Source organism: Mastomys coucha, unplaced genomic scaffold (genome assembly GCF_008632895.1).
Source record: "Mastomys coucha isolate ucsf_1 unplaced genomic scaffold, UCSF_Mcou_1 pScaffold18, whole genome shotgun sequence".
Classification (NCBI taxonomy): domain Eukaryota; kingdom Metazoa; phylum Chordata; class Mammalia; order Rodentia; family Muridae; genus Mastomys; species Mastomys coucha.
In genome coordinates this window covers 33660615-33676682 of record NW_022196900.1, presented here as the reverse complement: position 1 = coordinate 33676682, position 16068 = coordinate 33660615, and positions in this window count along the sequence as shown.

Below are 16068 nucleotides of genomic sequence, written 5' to 3'. Positions count from 1 at the left end.
CTCTGCTCCATAGTTAATCTCTGCAACTCCTTCCGTGGGTATTTGGTTCCCCCTTTTAAGAAGGAAAGCAATGTTCACCTTTTGGTCTTCCTTCTTCTTGAGTTCCTTGTGGTTTGTGGGTTGTTTGGAATACAGGAACAATCTGATTTTTTTAACAGAAACAAATTATGAGCCAATAAAAGAAATGTTGACATCTATGTTATCCAGATATTAATATCATGTGCATTAAATGGTGGGAAACTAAGGACATTATTTTCCATCCTTTGTTTTAAGAATATGAAAGAAGCTGGGCAGTGGTGGCACACACCTTTAATCCAAGCACTAGGGTGGCAGAGGCAGGTGGATTTCTGAGTTCAAGGCAAGCCTAGTCTACAAAATGAGTTCCAGGACAGCCAAGGCTATGCAGAGAAACCCTGTTTCAAAAAGCAAAAAAAAAAAAAAAAAAAAAAAAAAAAAACAAAACAAAACCAAAAACAAAAATAATATGAAAAAGACAGGATCGGGGTGAGGAGAGTTGATTACGGGGGAAGAAAACTAATTTAAGAGAGAGACAGAGAGACAGAGAGAGAGGAGAGAGACAGAGACAGAAACTCTCTGTATTACATAAGCATTAAAACAGTAAATATACAGAACAAAGAAAGAATAGTGAAAGAGTAAAGAAAGAAAGATAAAGTCACATACAAAGGTGGGCCCATAAGAATAATAGCAGAATTTTCAATGGAGATTATGAACACAAGAAATCTTGGAATATAAGGAATGACTAAAGTAGACAAGGTCAGATGTCTGTAACAGCAAACATACCCTCATAGCTAACTGAGAAAGAAAAATTCCATCAGAGATAAATGATTTGAGGAATTTATGGCCTTTAAAAAGCTTTACAGAGAATACTTGAAAGAAAACACCAGAAGAGAAGATTAAGCATGTCCAAGAAGCCATAAAGAACACATAGTTTGAGGATTTTGAATTTAAAATGTACAGTAAAAATACTTAAAGCAACAAAATGAAGACTCTATACACAATGTTCAATACTAATTAATAAAAATGACCTCAACTCCTCTATTAAGAGGCACGGACTAACAGATTGCATAAGAAAACAAGGAATGACTTTTTATTGACTCCAAGAAATAAATTTCACACCCAACAATAGACACTAACTTAAGATAAAATGATGGAGCAAACAAATATTATAAACAAACAGAACTAAGAAACATTCAGGCATAGCTATGCTCATATCTGACAAAATAGATTTAATACCAAATCTCATCAGAAGAAAAGGAGGGATATTTTATACTCACTAAAGAAAAAAAAGATAAGATATTTCAATACTGAACTTAAATGAAGCAAAAAGAGGAGAATCTAGTTTCATAAAATAAAAACTATTACATTTAAAACTACACAAACTACCAGGGAGTGATTTAATATTACTCACGCACCCATACTTAGCTCATCAAGGAAATAAATAAATAAATAAATAAAGAGAGAAATAAAGAAACAAACAAACAAACAAACAAACAAACTATAGAGTTAGATAATATCATAAATTAAATAGACCAAACAGTTATTTGCTAACTATTCCACACACTGAAGAATATATATGATTCACAGTAGAACATGGAGCTTTCATCAAAATAGTCCAGACAAAAAATGTAATGAAGTTGAAGTAATAGCCTGAATTATATATGATCACTAACGAATAAAGCTGGATATCAACATCTATAAGACTGATAGATATTGCAGAAGCTTCTGGAAGTTATACAATACACTAGTAAATGAAATCGAGTGAAGGAAGAAATCAAGAAAGAAATTTAACTGAGCCATTTTTGTAGCCTTCTCAATGCATTATCCATCAAGGAACAATTGTTTTTGCAATGTGTCAATGAAAACAGACATCATCTGCATTAGCTAATATAGAAATTTATAAAATTATTCTACAAGTAATGAACACTTTGGATATTGAATATATTACATTCTAAGTCTTTCTGTAATGTTCAATTGTATGACTGCAACTATTAAGTGAGATGTTAGTACTGCTAGCCTGATGTTAATCCCTACTGCTTTCCTTCTTTTATAAACTATGTCTTTTGAATTAAAAAATAAAATGTAAAACTTGTAGAAATGAAAAAAATTAAAAACACAACATATGAAAATCTATTGTGTATAATAACAGTTACCCTAAGAGAAAAGTTATAGGCCTATATTTTTTTTAAAAAAAGAAAGACAAACAACAACCAGGTTGCACCAAATCAAAAATCTGAAAGCTCCCAAATTAATAACTTAATAAATCTCCAGAAGACCTTAGAAAAACAAGATGAATCAATAACAAAAAAGTAAATGTGAAAAGATAATAAAACCCACTTGAAATTCATAGGATAAAGTTTAAATAAATAAATGAATCCTTGAAATACAGAGCCTTTAGCAAGATTTTTTTAATCAAAAGTGAGGACCTAAATGAATGAAGTTAGCCAGAAAAGGGGAGACATTACAACACACAATAAGAGCACTCAGATAATCATCAGAACATACTTTTAAAGTCTATGTTCTACCAAACTAGGAAAATCTAAAAGAAATGTATATGTTTTTAGATATAAATGACCTACAAAGACAGAAGAAAATGAAGTAAGTAATTTTCATATACTCATAATAACATGTGATATTAAAGCAGTAATTTAAAATCTCCCAAGTGTAAAAAGGGCAGGGCCAGATAGATTCAGTACACATTTTTACCAGATATTCAAAGAAAAACTAAAAGCAATATTTCTCAAAAATTGCAGGTTAATAGCTATAAAGAGAAAATGTTATATTTGTTAAAATAGAAGAGGAAAGAATTTCTTTAAATTTCTTTCATGAAGCCAGTATTACTCAAATAGCAAAACTATAGAAATACAAATAAAATGAACACTAAAATAAATGAAAAATACAGGTCAATGTTGTTGATAAATACATTCATAAAACTTCTCTGTATTCATTCCTCCTTTGAAAGAATGGATACAGAAAATGTGGTACATTTACACAATGGAGTACTACTCAGCTATTAAAAACAATGATTTCATGAAATTCTTAGGCAATTTCATGAAATTAGATGGAACTTGAAAATACCATCCTGAGTAAGGTAACAAAAGAACACAGATGGTATGCACTTCACTGACAAGTGGATATTAGCCCAATAGGTTGGAATACTCAAGATACAGTTCACAGACTACATGAAGTTCAAGAAGAAGAAAGATCAAAATGTGGATGCTTCAGTCTTTCTTAGAAGGGGGAGCAAAATACTCATGGGAGGAAATACAGAGACAAAGTGCTGAGCAGAGACTGGAGGAAAGGCCATCCAGAGTCTGCCCCACCTGGGGATCCATCCTAAATAGTCACCAAACCCAGACACTATTTTGGATGCCAAGATGTGCAGGCTTACAGGAGCCTGATATAGCTGTCTCCTGGAAAGCTATGCCAGAGCCTGACACATACAGAGGCAGATGCTCCCAGCTAACCATTGGACTGAGCAAGTGGTCCCCAATGGAGGAGTTGAGAAAGGACTGAAGGAGCTGACTGGGTTTGCAAGCCCATAGGAAGAACAACAATATCAACTAACCAGACACCCCAGAGCTCCCAGAGACTAAACCACCAACCAAAGAGTACAAATGGTGGGAACCATGGCTCAAACTGCACATGTAGCAGAGGATGGTCTAGTTGGGCATCAATGGGCAAAGAGGTCTTTGGTCCTGTGAAGGCTCAATGCCCCAATGAAGCTCAATGCCAGGGCAGGGAAGCAGGGAGTGTGAGAGTGGGAGAACACCCTCATAGAAGCAGGAGGAGGAGGGATAGAATAGGGTGTTTCTGAGGGGGAACTGGGAAAGGGGATAACATTTGAAATGTAAATAAAGAAAATATCCAATAAAAAAGAAATAAACATTTCTCAATAAAATTCTAAAAGTAGATATACCACTTCCCATTCTATTTGAGTAGAAAAATATAATGGTTTCCTTTAACTTGAAGTTTATTCTCATAAAGTAAAATAATTGAAAAATTCTGACAAACCCTTAAAATTGAAGTTTATAAAAGCAATGGGAGAATGAAGTAATGAGTGTTCCATTAGGTTGAGGAATCTGTTTTTATTTATCTGATGACCCTGGAGTTCACATTTTCACTCCATGCCTATCGGTCCTTACTTAGTGGCTATTCATACTTCAAATCTTGTTTTCAAATCCTTTTTCCCCAAGCTGCTAAAGTATATAAAGTAAAAAGCCAAAATTAAAATAATAATTTGATATTCATTTTTAAAATTATTTCTTTTACTCTTTGAAGTTATAATATAATTACATCATTTACCCCTTTCTTGTTCCCCATCCAAATCTTCCTATATAATCTTTCTTGTCTTCTTTCAAATGACATTTTATTTATTAATTGTTGTAACAGTCATATATATGTATATGTGTAAATAAATCAATTAAAAGTGGGGATAGTACTACACATAGAATTCTTAACAGAGGAATCTCAAATGGCCAAAGATACAGAAGAAAAGTCTTGTAAATCTGTATAATGTTACTGGAATATGTGTTTTCAGGCCTTACCTTTGGGGATTGTATAACCAACTGTTGATTTCTTCCATGAAGAGAACTATTTCTCCCACTCACAGCATACTCAGTTGCCTGCACTTTGTGTAGGGTTGACATTTTTGGTGAGCTTTCCCTTGTCTGATTTAGCATGTCTATTAGAGTTTTCCTTGTTAAGCTTATATTTAGGTAGTCCTGTTCTTGAGACTTTGTAGGTGTCAATTCTGACATTTATAGGAAATACAATTTTATAGTAAACTTCCCAATTCATCTGGTTCTTATAATATTTTTATACCCTCTACTTTAATGGTTCCTAAGCCTTGGTACAAAGAGACAATTTCTTCAACAGAACACAAATGGGTCAGGCTCTAAGATCAAAAATTGATAGATGGGCCCTCGTGAAACTAAAAAGCTTCTGCAAGGTAAAGAACATTGTCAATAGGATCAGCAGCCCACAGACTGGAAAAGGATCTTCATCAATCCTACATCTGACAGAGAGTTAATATCCAAAATTTATAAAGAACTCAAGAAGTTAGACACCAGCAACCCAAATAACCCAATTAAAAATGGGGACAGTGCTTTACATAGAATTCTTAACAGAGGAATTTTGAATGGCCAAGAAGCACTAAAAGAAATATTCAAAGTCCTTAGTAATCAGGAAAATGCCAATCAAATCAACTCTTTCACTGATTAGAATTTGTAAGATCAAAAACACAAGAGATCACACATTCTGTGGAAGATGTGGATCAAGGAGTACACTCCACTTCTAGTGGGAGTGGAAACTTATACAACCACTTTGGAAATCAATTGGCAGCTTTTTCAAGTGGTAGGAATAGTTCTAACTCAGGACCCAGATATACCTCTCCTGGGCATATAGACAAAAGATGGTCCACCATCCTACAAGGTCACTTGCTCAACTATGTTCATAGCAGCTTTATTTATAATTTCCAAAAACCAAAAACAACTTAGATGTCCTTCAACTGAAGAATAGATAAAGAAAAATGTCGTTCATCAACAAAATGAAATACTATTCAGTTATTACAAAACAAAGATAACATGAATTTTGCTGGCAAATACAAGGAACTTAAGAATATCATCTCGAGTGAGGTAACATAGCTGCCAAAGGAAATACATGGTATGTATTCACTTATAAGGGGATATTAGCCATAAAATTCAGCATACCCATGTTATACTCTACAGACCCAAAGAAAGCTAGACAGTAAGTAAAGCACAATTGAAGATACTTGAATATCACTTAGAAGGGGAAATAAAATAGGAATAAGAGGCAAATAGAAGGAGGAAATTGGTTGTAGAGTGTTGAGGGGATGGGTAGTTCTCAGCATTAGGTGTGCTGAGGGACAGGAGAGATGGCCATGAAAATAAATGGATATCTGCAGCTGACAGGGGAGTAGAGGTGAGGGTGGCATCTCCAGGATGAGACATAAAGCTGAGTAAGGGAGGGGGACAAGAATTACCTGGGGTGATCTTAGCTGTGAGTCAGCATTGGGAATATAGAACCTGAAGATGTCATCTCCTGTAGCCAGGTAGAAACCTCAGTGTAGGAATAAGGACACCAAGCCACCCACACAACTTTCTAACCAAAATTATCATGTCTACAAGAAATGTAGAGAAGGGGGATGGAGCAGATACTAAAGGATTGATCAACCAATAACAGGCCTAATTTGATACCCATCCTATGGGCAAGCACCAAACCCTGACACTATTAATGATACTCTGTTATGCTTGTAGACAGAAGTCTAGCAAGGATGTTCTTAGAGAGGCTCCACCCAGCAGCTAACTCAGACAGATGCAGACACCCACAGCCAAACAGTGGACAGAACTTGGGGACTCTTATGGAAGAACAGGAGGAAGGATTGCAGGCCCCATAGGGAAGAGCAACAGAGTGAACTAACCTGGAACCTTGGATCTCTCAGAGACTGAACTACCAAACAAAGAATATACACTGCTTGGACCTAAGCCTCCCTGCATATATGTCGCAAATGTGAAGATTGGTCATCATGTGGGTCTCAAACTGCAGCAGGCCCTATTCCAAAAGTAGTTGCGTGCATGTGAGATATGTTCTTCTAACTGGGATGCATTGTCTAGTCTCAGTGAGAGAGGATGTGCCTGGCCTAGCAAAGACTTGATATACCAGGATAGGGGTACACCTAGAGGGACTCCCAAACACTCAGAGGGGAAGGGGAGAGAGGATGGGGAGAAGGGTTGTGCGAGATGGTGACTAGTGGCATGTTAAGTGAATGAGTAAAGACATATTAAAATATGGAGAATTAAAAGAAATTATTTTCATCTGATGTGACGAGGTGTTTCAGTGCTTAAGTGTGAGTACCTTTCTTTCATAGAACTCCAGTTTTATTCCTAACACTTACTTTGGGTAAATCACAGACACCTACAATTTTTGCTTCAGAGTGTATATATGGGATCTGATGCTTCTGGGGGATACTTATACTCACAGTCACATACATATTCATAGACACATGCATGAAAATAGTTTTTAAAAACTAAAAATAAATCACTTTTTAAAAGAAGTTATTCATGTGTTTGAAAATTAATAGAATTTGTAACAGAAAATTCGATTTATGTAGACAAAAAAATAAGAGTGTAGGGGAAAGGGAAAATGTATAAGCATAGTACAGAGATATCGGTAGGAGCCTATAAACTACTAGGTATATCTAATTGTAATACAATTGTCAAGCTGTTAAATTTGATCTAACTTTGTCTCTTGGCCCAGATATAATTAAGTGTTCTCTTAGTTCTGCAAATAATTTAACAACTATTGAGAATGTCAGACAATCCTAGTCAACCAGGAGCTGAAAACATACAAAAGTGCACATTTCATCCCTTTGTTTCTGTATGCCAGTTATATTTTCTTACTGAAAAGAGAAGGAACGTGTGTCAGACATGAAACGAATCATGAAATATTTTTCTGAGTAAAGTTTGGCCCTTAGGAAATTTTGTCAAGTATTTCTGGATAAAATTTCAATTCTGTAAAAAAACAAAAACAAAACCCAAACCAAACAAAGACGGGTGTTGCTTCCTTATCTGGATTTACCTTCTCAGACCCTGGTAGAGTAGAATTAGATATGCATTTTGATTAGCAATCTTCAGAGGATTAATATTAGTGATTATTCATAGTTTTACTCAAAAAGTGTATATGAAAAAGAAGTGAATCTAAACACAGATGAAAATTAATGCAATATTATACACTTGATAAATTATATGTGAAGTCGTGTTAGGTGGAGGTGTTTTCTGAATCCTTGTTTTTACAATTTCAAAAAACCACTTTGGCTAGACAATTCAGGAGATACCAGAGTTTCAGCACACTTCACAAGTTTCTGATTAAAAAGGCAAGATCATAATTTGTGTGTAGTACAGAGCACCAAATATATAAGAAAGTCCTTGATTTCAATTAGTGTTTATTACCTCAATGAATATAGGATATTACCAGTATACTTCTTTTTAAAATGGCTTCCAATTCTAGGATCTATGGTAAATTTTGTTTTTCTTCTCTATAATGAGGAATGTTAACTATACTGCTACCTGATATTCTGTCACATTTGTTTCCACTTCCCATGTTTTAAAAATTCTGGTCAGAATTGGAAGAGAAAAACACAGCCAGTGCCCGTTATCTCTTGAGTTTAAATTAAGTCTTTCCCAGGGACTCCAGCAAAAGTTACAGCATCCGGGCCCCAAATCTCCAATATTGTTTCTGACATGTCTTATTCTTTTCAGGAACAGTAAAGGGCTTGTGATCCTTGAATTTGCTGTACCATTTGCCCCAAATATTACAATATTTATTTGCCTAGTTCTGATGTGGCATATCTTTGCAGATGCTTTGTCTGATTTTTTAAAATAATTTTCCTACTCCCAGTTTCTCTCTCGTTTCTTTCTTTTTAGTACTTTACATTGCTTATTACTGCCTGTTTGTGGTTTTTCGATATGATCCAGTTGATCACTGCCTGGTTTTTCTTTTGCTAGTATCTAAAAGTCATTATTGAAAGAAATTTGTCTTAGTCATATATATCTCTATTGTCTGCAAAATTAGATACTTCAGCTTGGGGGCTGCTTTCATCTGTTTCAGTGGTGTAGGGGTTAATCTCGATTATAACCTGAGTGGAATCTGGAATCAACTAAGAAATTCACTTCTCTGGGCAAGCTTCTGAGGGCATTCCCAGGAAAGATTATCTGAGAGGAAAAGACCACATCTGAGTAGAAGTCACCTTTTTTGGGCAGTCAAGCTATAAAGAGATACTTAGACATAAAAACATCCAAAGGGAAGGCAGAGATGACTGCCTTTTCTTCTTTTTAAGTTTTTAACATTTCTTTTCAAGATAAGAATATCACATCATTTCTTCTCTCCCTTTCTTTTCTTCAAACCCTCTTACATATCTCTCTCAAATTCATGGCTCATTTTTTATTAATCATTAATGTGTGTGTATATTAGTATAACTGCACATATGTACATATATTTACATACATGCATATAACTACACATATATGTAGTTTTGGAAACAGAAATGTCAAGTTGTAGACATTAGATTTTTTTCAGCTTGTTCATTTTTTAACTTCTGAAATGTGAAGGTAATAAAAATAGTAATAAAGGGCTGTTGACTAATACTTTTTAGATTATCACAATAACTATGACGAGTTGTGTATGTTCCTCAAGGAAATATGCAGAAATATTCATGTTAAATAATCTTGTATAAAGTGAGATTCACTTAACATAAGTATGCTTCTGAGGTGGATATGATTACCTGCAAACTAAGAGGTTGAAAGAAATATATATTTAATAGAAAATATATAAAATAAAAAATAACTCTGAATCTTAAACCACATTTGGATGACATATATGAATGAAGATGAGATAATAAATTGTTACCTTAGAGTGAATATCAATTACAGCTTCAATGCAACTTTTCCAGTTAATTAAAACATTGGTAATCCATAACCATGTGCTAATAACAGAGAAGCAGCCACTTATTGTGTACTGTTACTTCTTAGCAAGGTTAACAAACTGCATTAATGGTTCTCTCATCAGTAATTTATAATTACTCAGTTCCTGAAAATTATACTATATAATAAATGAGGACAGATATGATTCATTTAACTTCTAATTAATTCTATTTAATACTGTTACATAATTCATTGATCAGTGTTGAGTGGAGGATTACACTATAGAATATTTGATGTGTTGCTGCTAAAGAAGTAAATACGGGAAATAATTCAAAATTAAACATAAATACTTGTGCAATAAATTGTCAAATGTTTATCTCTATAGTATTTGTTTTTACATGTTTTTAGCATTATAAATATAAGTTTTCATTTTCAGGGCTTTGTCAATTTATTGAAAACCTTTCCTGGGTTCAACCACAGTACTTATCATTTCTGGCTTGGAATTAATGAAGCCTAATTTGTTTTGTTTAAATATTTATGGCTGTTTTGTGGGTTAATGACAAGATTATAGTTAATTAAGCATTGATGTATTGAGAGAAAGATCCATTTATATAGAAAGAAAAATGTTACCATGCAATTATGGTCTGAGATTATTTTATTGCTGTGTTTGTGTGTGAGTGTGTGTGTGTGTTTGTGTATTAAACTAATCATTAAACAGAAACTACTGTTAATAAAATTGCTGTGTACTAAGTCTAACTATTGTTCTCAAGAGGACATCATCATAATCTGGATCAAGAAGAGTTAGCAATAGTAATAAATTACATAAATTTAAATATAGGAAAAGGCATTGTTAATTTTTTCTTTTTCTACCTACATAGTTTGTCTCCAAAACAGACAGAGAAAGCAGGTGTTAACAAGTCATGTGCCAAAAAATGTATCCTAAATTTATAAAGAACTCTTAAAACTGAATATAATTAAAACAACCAAAGCAATCATAGATATGGAAAATTATATAAACAAGGACAGGTACATTTTGCCAATACTCTGGTGTTTTTAATACTGTGGCTCTGTAAGATATTAGGAAGTCTGCTATGATAATTCTTGCAGCAATATTCTCTTTGCTTAGGATTGCTTTGAATGTCTTGTGTCTTTGTGTGTGTGTGTGTGTTTCCAAATAAACTTTAGGATGTTTTCTGCTACTTTTGTAGTAAATGCCATGGGGAGATTAATTGGGATTGCACTGAAAATATGAATCATATTTTTAGTAAATTGAACATTTTATCAAAACTAAGCATCAGTAGTTATTCGATTTTCTAATGTGTTCCTCAGTTTCTCTGTTCAGATATTTAAAGTTTTCATTGTAGAAGTATTTTAACTCCTTGGTTAGATTTTAGTCTTTGACATATCTTCTTTTCAGTCTTTTTAATGGGACTGTTTCATTGATCTCTTTTTAACAATGCTATTATTGGCATATAGAACCCACTGACTTTGTGAGTTGATTTTGGAACTTGCAACACTATTGAAAATGTTGATCATTATCAGAAGTTTTTTGGTGGTTCCCAGCCAAATACAGACATGTATATCAATGGAACAAATAGAAGACCCTAACATGTGCACAATATAATAGCCATCTGGTATTTGAAAAAGAAGCCAAAAATACACAAGTACAAAGAAGAAGCATGTTTAACAAAAGTCCTTGGGGAGACTGGATGTCCTCCTATAGATACACAAAATTAAACATATATATATATATATATACACATACAAAAATAAACCCCAAGTAGATCAAATGTCTCAATAAAAAAAACTCAATTGCTGAAATTGTAGAAGAAAATACAGGCAGCACCTTCTAAGCTTTAGATGCAGGACAGAACTTTCTGATCTGTACTTTATTCTTTCAGTCATTAAGGCCAATGGTATATGAGTAGGATCTCACTAAACCAAGAACCTCATGTATAATAAAGGAAATGAGCAACTGAGTGAAAGGGAAGTCCACAGAATGAGAGATACCATCAATCATATCTAGAATATTCAAAGAACAGAAAAATAATCAAGTATACAAACAAGCAAATAAATCATGGGCTAGAAAGTTAAAGAAAGTTTTCAAAAGAGAAAATTTAAATGTCTACAAAATATCTTCAAGAATATTCAAAATCATTGTTCATCAATGAAATGAAAATTAAAGGTACATTGAGATTTTTATTTTATCCCAGTTAGAATAGATAAGGTCCAGAAAACAATTCACAACAAATTCTGGGAAAGATGTGGGTAAAGGGTGTAATTACAAACTATTGTTTGAAGCACAAACTCAGAGTCATTATGAAAACCATAATAGAAAAATTCAAAAAGGAGAAAGTGGATTTACTATATGACAGAACTATATGAGTCATTTGCATTTTCATAAAGGATTTGACACCCTTCTTCACAGATACTTGCTCAGCAATGTTTTTAGCTTCCCTATTCCAATAGCCAGAAACTGGAAATCGAACTGCACTTCCACAGATGAATGGGTAATGAAATCGAGTATATATACAAATTGAATACTATTTGGATGTAAAGAAAATGAAATAATAAGATTTAAAGGTAAATAAATGTAATGAAAAATATAATATTGAATAAGGTGACACAGGTTCAGGAAGACAAACACTCTCCTCTCTTCTTTATAAAAATTAGCTATGAATCCTTGGATTTGCCTATGTAATATACAGTAACAACAGATGTTAGAGTAGGAGAAAGGGACTTTCAGAGAGAAAAATAGAGGGGAATTTTTAAAGAGAGGGATAGCAGAACATGAGTGTTTTAATAGCTGGAAAGATAAAAGGGGGTATTGGCTTCGTCAGAGTGGGGGACAGATGAACTGCAGAGGGAAAGGAGTACAAAGAGAGAGATAGTACTAAGGGCATTTAAAGAAAAACATAGGAGAGTATATTATTTCGTAACTTTACTTAATACACATACAAGATATAAGTGCATAAATATTTATATATAATTTGACTGGAATAACACCATATGGAGTGTTAGTGCTATCACTGGAACCACGAACTTTTTAACAAGTATCTCAGTGACAGACTTGAAAATATCCTTTGTTTGTTAGAGGGAATCAAAAGATTCCTAAGGCAATACATACTATTGCCAATAGCTTTGATTATCTCACAAAACTGGAAAGTAAAATCTTACTGCTGGTGCTACTATGTACTTCATAGCATTTGAAAGAATTAATCTGGTAATGATCTAGAGATATCAATTTCTTGAGAGCTAGTTCTCACATTATCAGAAACTGCAAAGGAGAAGAATTTTCAATAGCCCTAAAATATCTCTAATTGTGTAGTAGTGGTAATCATACTTGGTGAAAACAACAGTTGCCTAAATAGATTAGGGGCACAAAGTAGAAGAGATCTCAGATTCAGTACTGTACACTTGGTGCTGGGCAAAAATTTTCCATGGATAAAAAGTGCATTGGTCTTAGAAGAGAGCATATAATTGCCTTTTTCCTTTACCACTATACCTTGTCTTCTAAATTCCTATTCTTATACCCCAAAATAAATGTAGTATTTACCTCTCAAATAATAAGCTTCTTTTTAAAGAAGTTGGAGACTATTGCCATAGGTCTACAATCAGTCAAAATGCACAAAAATAAATAACTTTGATCCTTAAATAGTATATATATGTGATATATATATACACATATATGTATATATATTACATATATGTATATATATAAACAATCAGGGAACATCATAAAAGAGAGGAAGAAAAAGTAATAATGACCAGAGAACCAGAATGCCTGCTGCTAGTGTCTACTACATATTAAAGGAAAACATCAAGAATAGGGTAGTTTAAATAAGACCAGTATACAGTGATTATATAATTTGACATGATAATGAGGATAGAAGAAATTTCCCATATACTTATCTCTAGATGAACAGCTTCCAGTAATTATTGGTTGCTGAAAGAGGGAGAATTAGTTTTATTCCAAGCCAATAAATCTAGGAAAAGATTCTCAACATCATTAGTCATTGGAAAAATAATAATCAAAGGCATAATATAATGATCCACGCTAGTTGTAGCTGACAAAACTGACAATACCAAGTGATAAAACATGAATGTTTATAGAAATTTAAAATAGTAAACCACCATCTCAAGTAGTTGTGAAGACATAATGATGTATGTCAATCATAGAAAGAGTGGTCCTCAGCAAACCCTCTTTATTACTACCATCAACTTAATCAGTCTTTTCTTTCATTCACTCTTCCCTTACAAATAGTACTTAAATCTAATTATATGCCTTTCCCATGTGTTGAATACTTGTTACATGCAAGAAGTCAATCATCAACTCATGGATGCTTCAGTGAAAAAGACATGACCCCTCCCACAGAGATCTCCAGAATGAGCTTTTTGTTGTGTGGACTCAGTGAGGTAAAACCAAGTAGAGAAACATTGTAAAAATCACAAGTCTTAGTGGGGATGTTCACAACTGAGAGAATCTAAGCTGCTTTGCAGATCATGAGAATACCAAATTTGTAGGAAAAAAAAATACTAATCATGTACTGATACACTCTTAATGTTATACCCCTTGGTTGTCAAGGGAGATTGGAATTTTAAAATTCTTTCCTTCTCTTTCACATAGGTGGAGGGAGGAGGGACCTAGAAGGAAGAGAGGAGGGGAAGGAAATAAAGGGGGCAGTATGAGGTACTGGAGGGGACTGAAAAATGGCACAAGGTCAGGAAATCGAATAAAAATATATAACTGTTGGGGACGAGAAAATGCGGCTAGCCACTGGAGGATCCCACACACCAGGAAAGTGCGAGACTCCCAGGACCCAACATGGATGATTTTAGCCAAAATGTATTCTACAACAGAGAAAAAGAACCTGTAGAGACCACCTCCAGAAAAAAGGTAGTGAGAAGCAGTGGTGAAAGGAATTTTCTAAGGTCATTAAGTCTGGTTTAATCTATTTTTTCATCAATGTGATAGAATACCTTAGATAATAATTATTCTAACTCTTTAATAAATTACATTTACATAAATACAACATGAAATTTATAGGGGTAGAACATAGCTAGAGATTTAGTTCTGAAGACAGCAAGATTGTTTTCTGGCCTTTAAAACAAAGAACACCTACCTGACACGCAGCTTCTTTCTTCAGGGAAGTAGACTCTTGGATCCTGTACCTCAACTTGGGTTTCTTCTAAATATGCTAAAATACACTGTATTACCCCAGATTTCCCTGGTTCTGTTTCCTGCTCAGGGTGCACTGGGAAATGGGAGTTATGACAATGCCTTTAAGCTGTTATCCTAGATCTTGGGCTACCACCATAGAAAACAAAGTAACAATCCTGTGGTTTCACAGCTATGACATTCCTGCACAAAATTCTTCATTAGAACAAAGAGGAAATAGATTAATGCTGATTTTAAAATGTCTTTGAAGAATGAGGATTTCTAGGAGTGTGTTAGAACTTGCTAGACATTGGTAGAAGGGAAGAAGAAAAAGCCTGCAGCATCCATGAAAGGCACTGGCTCTCCAGTTTTTGTTTTTTAAAATGTTGGTTCCTTGATGTATTAGACAGGTTTCTCTAGAGTCACAGAACTTATAGGTAGTCTCTCTGTGGTAAAGGAATTTATTGATGACTTACAGATTGTAGTCCAACTCCCAACAATGGTCAGCAGCAGCTGTGAATGGAAGTCTAAGGATCTAGTAGTTGCTCTGTCCCACAAGGCAAGCAAGTGTAGAAGAGAGAAGGCCTTCCTTCTTCCAATGTCCTTATATAGGTCTCTAGCAAAAGGTGTGGCCCAGATTAAAGGTGTGTGCTACCACACCTTTTATCTCAGATGACCTTGAACTCGGCGATTATCCTGTCTTAATCTTCTAAGATTCATAGCCACTGTGCCTCAAGATCTACATGCCAAGGTCCATGTCAAAAACTTGTATCACCTCCACAGGTGAACCCTCCAATTCTGGATTGTACTTCATTCCAGATATAGTCAAGTTGACAACCAGGAATAGCCACAACACTTGACAAAGACTTGTTTAAATATTATAAACAACAAAATTTGATAAAAATAATGATTTTAACTCAGTATTATATAATTCAAAACAAAGAAAACTCATAAAATCTGGAGTTCATTAATTCAACACTAGAGTTCTATAATAAAAGTTAATTAATACTTTTTCACATGTCAGAATGATGATAGATAATGAACTGTTTTAAATAATACCTTATTTTTCATATCATCAAATTTAATTGATACTTTCCATAGTAAAAACAGATACATTTCTCAAATTTTCTCTGCAGGTTTAATTTTAAAAATTAAGTTTATTATAAAAATCTTGCAAAAACCCTCACATATATACTAAGTCATTTTAATAGCAAGAATTTTATAATTCCTCTGGTAAAATCTAGTTCCTAGGAAGGCCTAGCATGTATGTGGAAATGGCTAACAAATGATAAATCTTGTATGACACTCAATTATTAGTTGGACATATTTTTCTTTTAAGAGTGACCTTTGGTGTACTAGAAGTACTAGCCTGTGTGCTCAGTTTTAATTAACAGTCTACACATAAAATTGAACCTGATCTTGTTACGGTCATAACACAAAATGAGAAATGCC